Below are 15,754 nucleotides of genomic sequence, written 5' to 3'. Positions count from 1 at the left end.
GTTTGGATTCGGATTCAGATTCAAATTCTGAAAACGAAACCATGGCTGCTAGAACTTTGAAAGAGTTGGCTGCTACTGATCTAAACCAACAACCTTTGTGTATTCAATACCCTGCTTTAAATGTTGCTTTTGAGTTAAAGTCTGGACTAATCCATTTATTGCCTAAGTTTCATGGTCTTTCAGGTGAGGATCCACATAAGCATTTAAAGGAATTTCATATTGTGTGCTCCAGCATGAAACCTCAAGGAGTTTCGGAGGACCAGATCAAGCTTCAAGCTTTCCCTTTCTACCTGGAAAGCATAGCTAAGGATTGGCTATATTACCTTCCTTCTGGATCTGTCAACTCATGGAATGAGATGAAGTGGATATTTTTGGAGAAGTATTTTCCTGCTTCCCGTGCTGCCAACATAAGAAAAGAAATTTATGGCATCTGACAGTACAATGGAGAGAGTTTGTATGAGTATTGGTAGCAATTTAACAAGATGTGTGCAAGCTATCCCCATCATCAAATAAATGAGCAGCTTTTGATTCAGTATTTCTATGAGGGATTTCTACCAATGGACCGCAGTATGATAGATGCTGCTAGTGGAGGAGCTTTGGTTAACAAGACACTAGAAGAGGCAAGGAGGCTGATTGCTAACATGGCAGCAAACTCTCAGCAATTTGGAATGAGAATGGATCACACACCTAAGAAGGTTAATGAGGTAAGTACATCTAACCTTGAGAAACAGATTTCTAATTTATCTTCTTTGGTGAGGCAGTTGGCTGTAGAGAACATGCAAACAGTTAAGGTATGTGGAATTTGTTCGGGATTGGGTCATGCTACTGACATGTGTCTTGCATTACAAGAGGATGAATCAATGCAACACGTTAATGCAGTAGGAAATTTTGGACAGCCACAACACAGGTATGATCCCTTTTCTAATAGCTATAATCTAGGATGGCGAGATCATCCCAATTTGAGTTATGAGAATCAACCTGTACAAAATCGATACCAGCAACAGAGACCTCAAGTGAATCAACCACCTCCACCTCCCTCAAATCAAGGTATGTCACTCGATGAAATTGTTAAGGCTTTGGCTAACAATACACAATAGTTTCAACAGGAGACCAGAAACATAGAGAGGCAGATTGGTCAGTTAGCTTCATCTGTGAGTAAGCTGAAAGCTCAAGGTTCTGGAAAGCTTCCATCACAAACAATTATAAATCCCAGAGAAAATGCGAGTGCTATAATGTTGCGGAGTGGGAAAGAAGTTGATAATCAGACTCCACATGAGTCAATGAAAAAGAAGAAGCAATGAGAAAAAGAGTTTGAAGTTCCTGAAGTTAAGGTAAATACTGAACCTAAACTGAACAAGGTCCTCCATTCCCCTGCAGGTTGGCTAAGACTAAGAAGGAAGAACAAGAGAAAGAAATTTTAAAGACTTTCAGGAAGGTAGAGGTTAATATACCTTTACTTGATGCTATCAAACAAGTTCCTAGATATGCTAATTTCCTTAAGGAATAATGCATTACAAAGCGCAAGTTGAGGAATAATGAGAAGATCAGTGTTGGGGAAAATGTGTCGGCATTAATTCAGCAAAAATTACCCCCTAAGTGTAAGGATCCAGGTTCATTTTCTATTCCCTGCAGAATAGGTGATTTTAATTTTGAACTTGCAATGGCAGATTTAGGAGCATCAATTAATTATAAGTCAAATTCAGTTTTCCAAACTTTGAATTTGGGTCCTTTGAAAGAAACCAATGTCATTATTCAGTTAGCTGATCGCTCTAATGCTTACCCATTGGGAGTAGTTGAGGATGTGTTAGTGAAGGTTGGAGAATTCATTTTTCCTACAGATTTTACATTCTGGATATGGAGGATGATAGTGCTCTCTCATCAAACTCAGCATTGATTTTGTTTGGAAGACCTTTCCTAAAAACTGCTAAGACAAAAATTAATATGGATGATGGTACCTTAACTATGGAGTTTGATGGAGAGACTGTCAAATTCAATATCTTTGATACCATGAAGTATCCTGCTGATGATCATTTTGTCTTTTCTATTGATGTTGTTGATACATTTGTGCAGGAAGTTTTTGAGTTAAGCATGGAGGATGAGTTGGAAAGAAAATTACAATTGCATGAATTAGAGGAAATTCGACTTGAGGCTTATGAGAATTCTAGGATCTATAAAGAAAAGACCAAGGCATTCCATGATAAACTAATTCTAAGGAAGCAGTTTGTGGATGGGCAAAAAGTTTTATTGTATAATTCCAGATTGAAGCTGATGCTTGGGAAGTTGCGTTCTTATTACATTGGACCCTTTGTTGTTACTAATGTGTTTCCTTATGGTGCAATTGAAATTCAAAGTTTAGGAACTAACAAGGTGTTCAAGGTCAACGGTCATAGACTCAAGCCATTTTATGAGAGGTTTCAGGAGCATTCAGTAGAGGAGCTCAAATTGAGTAACCCAATTTATGTGGATGAAGGAGCTTTGCCATGTCAAGGTAACGATGATAAACAAAAGCGCTTCTTGGGAGGCAACCCATGGGTGGCTTGTTAGCCACAATCAGATTTGTTTTCTTTCCCTTATTTTATTTTATTTTCTAGCATTTTTTTTTCTTTTCTTTTGCATTTGGGCTTTACATTGGGTACAATGTAAGTTTTAAGTGTGGGGGAGGAGAAATTTGTTTATGTAATTTTTTTGATTAAAAAAAAAAGATCGTTCTCATAAGCTTGATTCATGATTCTATATTAACTCTCAGAGAAAAGTGCTTTGTCCTTGAAATGACTTTTCTATTTTAGGTTGAATTTTTGAGATTTTAGGCAAGGTAATAGTAACTTTAATGATGGATTTTCCCTCTTCTCCATACTATAGAGCAATTTTTTTTCCTGCATAAATCATTTAGGCTTGATTTGATGGTGAAATGATTAGTTATGTGTGCTTTAAACTAGTGTGTTGCATATTTCAGAACTTTGTTTAATCTATCAGGGCACTTTATAATATATAGATGCATAAATTGGGGGAAATAAAAGGCTAAACTTGAAAATTGCTCTGCTATTTTAGTTAAGCAAAGTAAGCAGGGGTCTTCATGAACCCCATGTCGATTCTCAGGCCAAAAGCTAGCTAGGATATGAGCAAGGTACTTTTTTGAAGGTGACGGTTAAAATAAAGAAAAAAAAAATAACTTTGAAGAGAGAAAAGTACTAATTTCAAATATATATGAAAAAAAGAAAGGGGCCATTTCTATCTCCCCTAAGATTTGCAAAGAGCTATAATTGTTGTGCCTTGATAAATTAGCCTTATGTATTGGTGTGTATTGATTTAAAATTTTATGAAACTTTAATTGTGTGAGCTTAATTGATTTCAAGCCTTTTGTTTTGTGTTGGAGAATTATTGATATATTGGTACGGTGTTGATGAAATTTATTGTGATGGTTATTACCTTACTTGCCTCTTCTTTCAAACTTTTAATCTTTTGCTAGAGAATGTTGTGATAGGGTGAAGTTAAGTGAACTTCTAAGTGGCGTTGATTGAGAGTTTAAGTCATGTTTGAGGATAAGCAAGCAATAAGTGTGGGAGAATTTGATAAGTGCATAATTTATTAATTTTACTCCCATCACATTTAGTGTTTCTAGTGTGTTTTTATGCCTAATTCAGTTGATTAAAGTATAATTATCAATTAGGCATATTTTTAGAGAGTTGTTGAAATAATTGTGTTAAATGGAGAAATTTTCAGCATTTGCATTAATTTGACATTTGCTGTATTTTTTAGGTGTTTCTAAAGTTGTGGGTCTCCAAAACAAAAGTTGTTTAATTTATTGAAAAGCTAAGTTAGAGCTCTACAAATGACAAAGAGGGACCAAAGCCCAAATCAGTCTCCAAGATTGTCAAAATGAGCTATGGATCTATTACAAAAGCCTACTCTTGATGTGTCACAACTAGTCTTGGGATTTATTTTATATCTGGAGCTCCAGAGGTCCAAATGAAGTAAACCCAAGCCCAATTGAACCTTAAGAGCCACCTCTACAATTTCTATAAAGGGCTAAAAGCGAGATATGTCACAATTCAGTATTTTAAATTATTCAAAACAATATGCAGAAGATAATTTACAAAAATTATACGTTGTGCACAAACCTTATGCGAGTCGCCTCTTGGCCTTGACTCGATTCCTCGGGTTCTTTCCCGGTGTTCTTTTCCACTGAAACACACAGTTTCACAGTGTTTTAGTATCACAACTTAGCATAAATCCAAAAATAAATTTAAATTCACTTTTACCTAGCTCTAATGTGCTAAACTTAACGTTCTTTAAATTTTGTGTTTCGGGGTTACTATTCACTATACTATTCAAGTCAATTTGTTGACTTTCTAGAGCTTAATAGGTATGGGAATTCCAACTTCACCCACATACCACATTTTGGTCACTAAATTTGTTGGTTTTGGTTGTTTACTCAAATTCTAAGTCCTTTAGGCAAATTTGCAAATTTTCAGTTTTGGTGTCTTAAGTTGCACTATTCCATTGGTCATTTTTCTGTTAAAATTTGGCAGACATTCCTTCATAGAAAATGTTCCCTATTGTCTTAAATTTATTCTCCTTTTTGGATCACTCCAATTGGAGTTTTGTAGCTCAAGTTATAGCCATTTGAATCATGGTTGCCGGATTGGACTTAACCCAGATTTCTGGGCAAATTCTGGTTCTGGCAGTTTTAGGTTACCAAATTTGGATGGCCAAATAACTTGGTTAATGGCATAATTTGGGTTTATATTCTTCAATCAAAGTTTTAGGTCTATATCTCAACTGTCCACTGGTAAAATTTCAGGTCATTTAGACCTGTCTAGCTCAAGTTATGGCCAAATAAACAAACACTGTTCATTTGGTCATTTTTGTACAGTTAGACTGAGAAAATCCGGGTTTGGTCAATTTGTTCATTAGGTTTTGGTCACTTTTTGGGCATGATTCCTGAATGAAAATTGTGTCATTTTGTGTCTATTTTCATTACCAATTGGTCTCATACCAATTGGACTTGTAAATTTTCAGTTTTGGTCCCTCATAGGGACCTTGGTCCTGCTACTAGCAGCATAACCACATTCAATCCGAATTTAAACTCAACTCCAACACTTCCAACACACTTCATTTGGTCACAAATGACCATTTCTCACCTCAAACTAGGTCAAACACATCATTTCACCATTTCTCCAAATTTTGTCTCCCAAACCCTAGGTCTAAAACCCTAACTTCCATGTTTAGCTCATTTGTTGAATTCTAAATGCATATTTAGTATTTATACACTCACTCACACTTAACTAATTCATAATTTGTATCAAAATTATCCATCCTCAAACCTAAACCCTAGCTGCCCAAATTTCTATTTGGTCCACCGTGCTTGATTTTATTCTCTTATTTGTTAATTCCAAGTGTAACTTAGCTACTTAAACATAAATTCAAAGAGAGAATGAAGGAAGAATACCAACCTTAAGTGAGCAGAATTTTTCACTCTTCAATTCCTTCAACTTTTTCTTCTTTCTTTCTCCTTTAATCTTCTTTCCAAGGTTTGCTTATAATTTTTCATCAAGAAAATTAAAGGATTTATAGTGAAATTTGGTGTTTAGAAAGCTTAAGAATAAGCTTTCATGGAGGTTTAGAAAGGGAGAGGGTGAATGTCACTGCTAGGAAAAGAAGAAGAGTGACAACGTGTTTTTCAATTTTTTGATTTTATCCTTTTTCTTTGACTTTGTCAAATTTTAATTAAATATAATTTATTTGTGATGTCATAGCTTATGTCATTTTGATGATGTCACTAATGTAATTTCTTTTTCCCTTTTTTTTTCTTTTTCATTTATTTTTCTTAGTTCTTTAATTTAATTTTTGATCCCGAAAATTTCTTTTCTCTGATTTTATTTGACAGTTAGGTCAGGAGTCAGCTCTCGGGGTCAATAGACCAAATTGCCCCTCGCTGGTTCAACCCGGTTTGTAAATAATTTAATATTTCTTTCGGCTCTCTGACCTAATTCTTTGACTGGCTTAACAACCTTTTTCTGTGATTTTCTCTTTTCCACTGTGTTTGTAATAGTCTTAAGGACCGCGGCGTCATATTTTACGGCTCGAAATTTGAGTTTAAATCGTTTTTGCAGTCGTTCTCGAGAAGGTCACCCATCGCTGTGACTCTCGGCTCGTTTAACTTCTTATGTTCTGTTTTTTTATTTATTTATACTTAACTAATTGGAAATTTCTAATTATTTGTATTTATGGCTTATCTAGTTGTCTTAACTGTGGTTCTAATCCCCTTAATTGTCTGGACCAACTTCGGTCATCGAAACAGTGAAATATACCAGGCTATACAAATAGGGGTGTTACAATTCTCTCCCCCTTAAAATAAATTTAATCTCGAAATTTTACCTGGTATCAATCTCTGAATACCTGTGAGTGCTGTCTCCTCATGTCCTCCTCTCGTTCCCAAGTAGCCTCATGGCTCGAATGATGGTTCCACAGCACTTTTACCAACGGTATCTGCTTGTTCCGTAGCTGCTTCACCTCATAAGCCAGAATTTCTATAGGTTCTTCTTCATATGTGAGGTTTGGATTCACTTCAATTTCTTCGACTAGTAGTACATGAGATGGGTCTGATCGATACCTCCTTAACATAGACACATGGAAGACATTATGTATCTTCTCCAACTCTGGAGGTAGTGCCAAACGATATGCTTAAGGACCTATTCATTCCAGAACCTCATATGGCCTAATGAAATGAGGACTCAGTTTTCCCTTTCTGCCAAATCTCATAATTCTCTTCCAAGGGGAAACCTTGAGGAATACTTTCTCACCCACTGCATACTCAATATCCATTCTCTTTAGATCAATGTAGGACTTCTGACAGTCTGATGCAGTCTTAAGTCGATCTCTGATTAATATGATTTTCTCTTCAGTTTGTTGAACAATTTCTGGTCCAATCATCTTTCTTTCACCCACATCATCCCAACACAACGGGGTTTTACATTTTCTGCCATACAAAGCTTCATATGGAGGCATCCCAATGCTTGATTGGTAGCTGTTGTTGTAAGCAAACTCAATCAAAGGCAAGTGTGTGTCCCAATTGCCCTCAAACTCAATCACACAAGCCCGTAGCTTGTCCTCCAAGATATAAATTACCCTCTCAGATTGGCGATATGTCTGTGGGTGGAATGCAGTATTGAAGTTCAATCTAGTTCCTAGGGCTCTCTGAAGACTACCCCAGAACCTAGAAGTGAACCTAGGATCTCTGTCTGATATGATGGATACTAGCACTCCATGTAGTCTTACAACCTCATCAATGTACAACTTGACTAATCTTTCTAAACTGTAGTCCACCCAAACTTGCAGAAAATGAGCAGACTTGGTCAATCTATCAATAATGACCCATACTGCATCATGACTCTTCTGTGTCCTCGGAAGTCCCATCACAAAATCCATCGTTATTCTCTCCCATTTCCATTCTGGTACTGGTAGTGGATGTAACAACCCAGCGGGTACTTGATGCTCTGCCTTCACTTGCTGACAAGTTAGGCATTTGGAAACAAACTCTGCCACATCTCTTTTCATACCCATCCACTAGTAATGCTCTTTTAGCCCCCTATACATTTTTGTGCCACTAGGGTGCATGGCAAAAGGAGACTCATGTGCTTCCTTCAAAATGATCTGCCTCAAATCAACATCATTAGGAACACATATTCTCGCTGGTAGCAATGAGACCATCATCTCTGATTGAGAATTCTGGTTTCTTGCCCTGCCGGACTTCTTCCAATAGCTTCTGATACTTCTGATCATTCTGAGCAGCCATTCTGATCTGATCAACTGTTGTCTGCCCCTCATCATTAATCTCTAAGCTGGCATGTAATGATCTCAACTCATGTACCATAGACAAAGGAGTAACCCGTAGACTTGCCATAGTCTTGCGACTTAAGGCGTCAGCCACAACATTAGCTTTCCCTGGCTGATAGTCTATCAGACAATCATAGTCTTTTATCAACTCTAACCATCTCCTCTGTCTCAAATTCAACTCTTTCTGAGTGCCCAAATACTTCAAACTCTTATGATCTGTGTAGAGGTAACACTTTTCCCCATACAAATAGCGTCTCCAGATCTTAAGAGCAAATACAATAGCTGCAAGCTCCAAGTCATGTGTCGGATAATTCTTCTCATGCAGTTTTAGCTGGCGTGATGCATAGGCAATGATATTTCGATCTTGTATCAATACACAGCCTAACTCATTGTGAGAACATCACTATAAACTGTATATTCTTTACCCGGGATAGGTAAAGTCAGGACTGGAGCTTCAGTCAAACATTTCTTCAATTCATCAAAACTCTGCTGGCATTTATCCGTCCACTGAAATTTCACATCTTTTTGAAGTAACTTGGTCAATGGAGATGAAAACATGGAGAATCCCTTCACAAATCGATGGTAGTATCCAGCTAAACCCAGAAAACTGCGAATCTCCATGATATTCCTGGGTGGTCTACAATTAAGGACAGCTTCTATCTTACTTGGATCTACCTTGATGCCCTCTTCTGATACTACATGCCCCAAGAAAGATATTTCCTTCAGCCAAAATTCACACTTCGACAATTTGGCGTATAGTTATTTCTCCCTCAAAGTCCGCAGTACAATCCGCAGATGTCTATCATGCTCTTCTGCACTCCTCGAATAGACCAATATATCATCAATGAATACCACAACAAACTGGTCGATGTATGGTCTGAAGATAGTGTTCATCAGATCCATAAAAGCAACCGAAGCATTAGTTAACCCGAATGGCATAACCAAGAACTCATAATGGCCATAGCGAGTTCTGAAGGCAGTTTTAGGAATACTCTGCTCTTGTACTTTTAGCTGATAATAACCTGATCTCAGGTCAATTTTGGAGAACACAGCTGCACCCCTTAATTGATCAAACAAGTCATCAATACGGGGTAAAGGATATGTATTCTTTATTATCACCTTATTCAACTACCGATAGTCAATACATAAGCGGAGAGTTCCATCCTTCTTCTTAACAAACAACACTGGTGCTCCCCAAGGTGACACACCAGGGAGGATAAATCCCTTATTAAGCAGCTCTTACAACTGTACTTTTAACTCTTTCAATTCTGCTGGTGCCATTCTATATGGCATTATGGAGATTGGGTCCACACCAGGCATAACATCAATCTCAAACTGCACCTCTCTTTCTGGAGGTAATCCTAGCAATTCATCAGGAAATACATCCGGAAAGTCACATATAGTAGGGATGTCCCTTAATGCTGGACTCCCCACTTGGGTGTCTATCACATGTGCTAAGTATTTTTCACACCCCTTTCTGATCATCCTTCAGGCTAGTGCAGCCGAAATGATGTTTGATGGCAGTAAATGCCTCTCCCCATGTATTACCACATCACCGTATAGAGGGAGACCAAAAGTGACTGTCTTCAGTCTACAGTCAATCATGGCGTGATGCCTGGCTAAACAATCCATGCCCAAGATAATATCATACTCTCTAAAGGGCATTTCAATCAAATCTGACAGAAAAACATGTCCTTGGATCACCAAAGGACAGTCCTTATAAATCCTATTGACTCGAACCTCTTGTCCTAACGGACTAGTTACTAGCACTTCAAAACCCATTTTGACACACGGAACAGCAAGTGAACTGACTATGCTAGCACTAACATATGAATGGGTTGAACCCAGATGAAACAACACAAATACTTCTTAATCAGAGATAGAGAATGTACCAGCTACAATATCAGAAGTCTCAGCCTCTTCTTGTTGTCTCATTGTGTAGACTCTGGCTGAAGCACTCCCTTGTGCTGATTGACTAACCGTACCTTGACTGCCAGAAGCAGTGCCTCTACCTCTGCCCCTTCCTCTGCCAACAGGTTGTGAACTTTTGGAAGCAGGACTTTGAATAGATCCTTCTGCCGTCATAGGAGTTAGACCATATCTCGGAGCACTAGTGCAGTCATTAGCAAGATGGCCCTTGCCTCCATAGTTAAAATTGGCTCCAGTGGCCCAATAGCATTCTCCCCCATGAATCTTGCCATAAGTCTCATAGGGGCGGGCAGGATATGAACCCCTGCTCGACTGCTGACCAGACTTAGGGGGTCTCTGTCCAGAGAATCTGCCCCTTCGAAATCTTCCACCTTGACCTCTGCTAGGTCCACCAAATTTCTTTCTCTTCCCAAAAGTAGCACCAGAACTTGGCTCTGCTGACTTTTCACCTTTATCTTTCTTTGTTTTCTCAGTCCTCTCTGATTTTTCTTTTATAGGTGTCGCTTTTGTTTCAATTCTCTCTAACTCGAGTGCTTGAGACATGAGTTCTGAAAAATTACTGTGTTTGAATCCCACAACTTGCATCCTCAAACTGGGCTTCAAACCAGTCTCAAATCTCTTGCACCTTTCTTTGCTGGTAAAAAGGAGACTCCCAGCATAGTGACTTAAGGGGGAGAACTCCCTCTCATACTCTGCCACTGATTTACTCCCTTGCTTCAGACTCAGAAATTCTTGCAACTTTTGATCCACATATGCGTCTGGGACATATTTTTGTCTGAATTCTCTGATGAAGTCATCCCAGGTCAGTACTGGTGGTTCAGCTAAGCTGTGGGGGATGGTCTTCCACCAATCGTACGCATCCCCTTGCAGTAGTGACATAGAGTATTCAAACTTCAGTTCATCTTAGTAGTGCAGCTTCTCAAATACTCTATCCATCCTTTCAAGCCATTGCTCTGCCTCTAAAGGGTCCACTGTACCCTTAAATTCTGTAGCCCCATGTCACACCCTACCCTTCTGTAAGGCATGATATGATCCCGTAGTATACCTAATGAATTACCAACTTCGTCTACTGATAACCCATCAAATACACCACAAGGGATTTTAAAACTTTTCTTACTTCTTTTTACAGTGGTGAGCACTATTTACAGGTGTTAAAAAGCTTTTTTGAACTGAAGTGAAATAGCTAACACATTTGAATTATTAGTAATTTCTGTAAAAATTTTGGCAGAGTGCCATTTGTATTTTGAATAAAACAGTTCTTTAAAAACCTGTAAAAAAGCACTTCAAATATATTTCTCAATCTCAACTCCAATATTTGATCAACTCAATATGTTTCTCAACTCAAATCCACAGTAATTTTTCAGTATTTTCAAAGCTGAGATAAAAGAAATATAGTACAAATTTTACAAGCCAAAATAACTCACAATTTATTTTACAACTTCAAGGTACAATTTTAAATTTACAACTGCTCAAAACCAAGAACAATATATACAGACAGTGAACATACATTAAAATACAAAATGCAAAATATGGTATACTCAATATACCCGATGATCTCTCATCAAGCAGCACTAGCGGCCTAGTTTGTCGCCTGTCACTGTCGTCATGACAAAGAATGAAAAGCTATCGCTGAGTAAAATTTACTCAGTGGTGCACAATAACAATTTGAAATGCGATACATAAATCTTTTATTGACAATTCACAAATCGAATAGTTCACAATTCCGTTTCATAATTTACAAAGTTCGTATAACACAAATTTGATCAAATAACTGAATAATACAGTTTTGCAAATCAATAACACAATTTAAATGCTGCATAATTACATTTCATAAATTATCAAAGCTCATTATAGAAAAATTTTGAGTCAAATAATTTAATAAACATAGTGTTGCCAATTTATACACAACTTAAGCCATGACACAAAATTTCCGATCAATGCCATATTGTACACCACGATAAAGCAATCTACAACCCCACTAATCGAAATCAATGAGGGAGTTGGCTAGCTAGCTAATGAGTACTCATCCGATCTACAACCTCAACTGGTAAACCAGAGAGAGAGGAAAATAATCACACTCACCCCAGACTGATAAGTCAAAGAGGGAGGAATATAATCACACTCACCCCATAAATGGAGGAGGAACATAGTAACAGTGTCATGCCAAGTGTGAATCAAAACAATTCCAAATCACAATATTTAAATATTTCATACAAACCACAAATCATATTTTATCTCAAAATTTCCATTTGCAAAGTAGGTAACACACTAATTTCCAAATAAGATTCTCAAAGCCAAAATAATAAAAAATTATTCATAACTCATTTCTCCAAATAAATTTGCTAATAAAAGCAGTGAATATAAAAGTATTGTGCACAGACACAATTTAAAACTATAATGTTCAAATAAATTTTTAAGTAGAAAATAAGAAATCAAAATTATTGTGCACAAACACAATTTAAAACAATAACATACAATTAATCATAATTTATTTCAATTGAAAAATTCAAAAGAAATAACTATTGTGCACAAACCTCTAATAACTGTCTCTTGGCTCTAACTCAGTGTTTTCTTCCCTTTCCCTGAGTCCTTGCTAACTGAGAAACACAATTTGAAGTGTTTCAGTACTCATTTAAACTGTCTCTAATGATAATGCTTAATGATTAATTCATTGAGTTCTATTATTCCCTTAGTCAACCTAAGATGTCGACCCTCGATGCATTCTAGGTGAATTAGATTTTAATGTTACCAATATGTCACATTTGTAGTCTTTTGGGGTTGGTACATGTTACCTAATTCATTTCCATGTATATTGCGTTTTATTGCAATTTGCTGGATTCCAAGATACTAGTTTGACCTAGCTAGACGACCTAGTTCCCTCAGTTTTCGGGTTTCGGTCGAAACTACAAACTTGTAGATCTATGTCTTATTGCATGCGGGGCAAAATTTCAGGTCATTCTAAGTTTACTAGACCAAGTTATGGTCATTTTACTATTGCTGGTCAAAATGCATCAAAATTGGTCACTTTAGGTCATTTTAGGTCATTTTAGGTTCGGCCAGTTTTTGGACCCGAACTTGTGCAAGCCTTTTGACTTGCTTATGGTCATTTCAGGGCTTTGGTGTCTTCAATAAGACTTGTAGGTATATGTATTAACTATTCATGGTCAAAATTTCAGGTCAATTGGACCTGTTTTGAGTGAGTTATGGCCAAAACACTAACTGCTGCCCAAATGGGTCAATTTTCAGGCCTTAATTGCACTAATCCGGATTTGGTCACTTTTCAAGTTACCTTACAAGCAAAATTTTGGTAAGCTTCCTTCATAAAAGTTGGCACATTTTGTGCCTAGTTTTACCTCCAATTGGTCTCATACCAATTGGAGCCACACACTTAAGGTTCTAGGCCTATAACATAAACTGCCCTATTATATTTTATTCATTACTCATAAAAGGATACTTTTAACATTTACCAAACTAAACATTCATGCCAATTCTGGTTTGTACCATAACCTAAATACAATTCACAACATATTGTTGGTCATTTTGGCAGGTTACAATCACACTCAATATGCACCATATAGTACATAATTTTCAAGCTCAATTTACAAACAATTCAATCACCTAACCTAGCTCATTTACATGTCCAACCTCACACCATCATACATATACACAAGCTGCCATAACAACATTAATATTCCATAAACCAAATATGAAATAAAATTTTTATGGTTCACCAAATCAAGCTGCCGATTCATACACCTCTCTCCATTAATGTCCGAGCTTCCAAATTCAAGTATACATTCACAATATACTTAGTATACATCACCCAAATTAATTCCTACACACATAAACATTTAATCAACCCTTTAATCTACCATTTACAAGCAAGAATAAACTGTCCTCAAGGAGTTTCCATGGCTGCCAAAAATACACCTCTCCCTTTAAACATCAAACCTAAAAAATCTCTCCATAATTCAAGTACCCATAACATTCTTACTAACTTTAATGAAGCGATAACCAAAAATACAAACTTACCACTTTGGAAACTCTTCAAAACCTCTCCAAAACTTGGTCTTCTTGTTGCCTATCTACTGCCCAAGGTGTATGGACAATCTTTAATGAAGGAAAGTGCCAAGAAAGAAGCTTGAATATCACATGCATGGAGCTTCCAAGTCATGCGGCAATGGAGGTTTGTTGGGAGCAATTTCGGCTGAATTTGAGAGCTTGAAGATGAAGTTGAATCTGCTGTCCAAATTGATGAATAAGTGGTCACTTTGGTGGGTGAGTGGAGCACTAAGGGTTGTTTAATATTAGTTTAATCTAAGATTTCATTTTCCCACATTAAGCTTCCCATTTTTGCTATTTACATTAGGTACCACTAATTTAATTTTTCATTATATTTTCCAAGTGTAATATCATGTATTTTTAATGGAAATTTAGGTCAAAAGACAATTCTAGGTGTCAAATGACCAAAATGCCCCTGTTTGTGCTGCATTCCAGATTTTTCGGTAACACTGAGTTTTATCCGTTTTTCGATTTCTCACTTTTCTTTGTACTAATTAATTAATTTTTCTTTGATATTTCTAATAGCATCTATACTTCAATAGACATTTATTTAAGTCTTAAAAAATATTTTCCAGGGTTCCCCGCAGTCCAGGGCTAGTCAACGGTCCACACCGTGACTTCCCGGTGCGGTCACCCATCGCTAAGGTTCTCGGCTCGCTTAACTTGGTTACATTTCTTTACTATTATTTTTTCTTTGTTTTTCTTGTATTTTCTTTTCTTGTATTTCATTATTTTATGTCTCCTCACTCATATCGAAGTGTAGTTCTAGGCATCCTAGCTGTCTGGATAACACTGGTCACAGGAACAGTAGAACGCACTGCCAAACATAGGGGTGTTACACCCCATACTTCAATAACTTATCATACTGTTTGGTTGGAGGCAATGGTTGTGCCACAGGTGTCTGGGGTGGAGCTTGAGCAGGCATACCCCCAGCCATTTGTTGAAACATCGCAGCCATCTGCTGTGCAAACTGTGCAGGAAACTGCGGCATTTGTGGGGCTGGTGCTACTGATCCACTAACGTTTTATAGAGTTGGGGCTTCCCTTTGTGCCTCAGCTTCAACAGATTGCTCAACTGAGCGATCCCCTTCTTCCATTTTAGTCTGAAGTTAGGGTATCTCCTGAGCAAATAACACATGGAGATTTCCCTCCGTTAGTTCATATTTATGATGTAATGCACTGTATGTAACAAATAAGGACATTGAGCAGTTATACTTATCAAAGAAAAGACACAAATTCACAAGTTAAAACATACTTCAAAAATTTGCTCTGATACCACTAAAACATGTCACAATTCAGTATTTTAAATTATTCAAAACAATATGTAGAAGATAATTTACAAAAATTATACGTTATGCACAAACCTTAAGCGAGTCGCCTCTTGGCCTTGACTCGACTCTCGGGTTCTTTCCCAATATTCTTTTCCACTGAAACACACAGTTTCACAGTGTTTCAGTATCATAACTTAGCATAAATCCAAAAATAAATTTAAATTCACTTTTACCTAGCTCTAATATGCAAAACTTAATATTCTTTAAATTTTGTGTTTCGGGGTTACTATTCACTATACTATTCAAGTCAATTTGTTGACTTTCTAAGGCTTAATAGGTATGGGAATTCCAACTTCACCCACATACCACATTTTGGTCACTAAATTTGTTGGTTTTGGTTGTTTACTCAAATTCTAAGTCTTTTAGGCAAATTTGCAAAATTTCAGTTTTGGTGTCTTAAGTTGCACTGTTCCATTGGTCATTTTTCTGTTAAAATTTGGCAGACATTCCTTCATAGAAAATGTTCCCTATTGTCTTAAATTTATTCTCATTTTTGGATCTCTCTAATTGGAGTTTTGTATCTCAAGTCATAGCCATTTGAATCATGGCTGCCAGATTGGACTTAACCTAGATTTCTGGGCAAATTCTGGTTCTGGC

At 37.0% G+C, this 15,754-nt stretch overlaps 1 non-coding gene across 1 annotated transcript; it reads right to left on the bottom strand.

The window, feature by feature from the left end:
- Positions 1 to 404: 404 nt before the first annotated feature.
- Positions 405 to 511, bottom strand: LOC131178984 (small nucleolar RNA R71). The gene has a single exon (XR_009147991.1). It is a non-coding gene; the product is annotated as a small nucleolar RNA R71 (small nucleolar RNA).
- Between the last annotated feature and the right edge of the window lie 15,243 nt (positions 512 to 15,754).

Source organism: Hevea brasiliensis, chromosome 3, assembly GCF_030052815.1.
Source record: "Hevea brasiliensis isolate MT/VB/25A 57/8 chromosome 3, ASM3005281v1, whole genome shotgun sequence".
Classification (NCBI taxonomy): domain Eukaryota; kingdom Viridiplantae; phylum Streptophyta; class Magnoliopsida; order Malpighiales; family Euphorbiaceae; genus Hevea; species Hevea brasiliensis.
The sequence above is the reverse complement of the archived record's forward strand: the minus strand, read 5'-3'. Positions and strand labels throughout refer to the sequence as shown.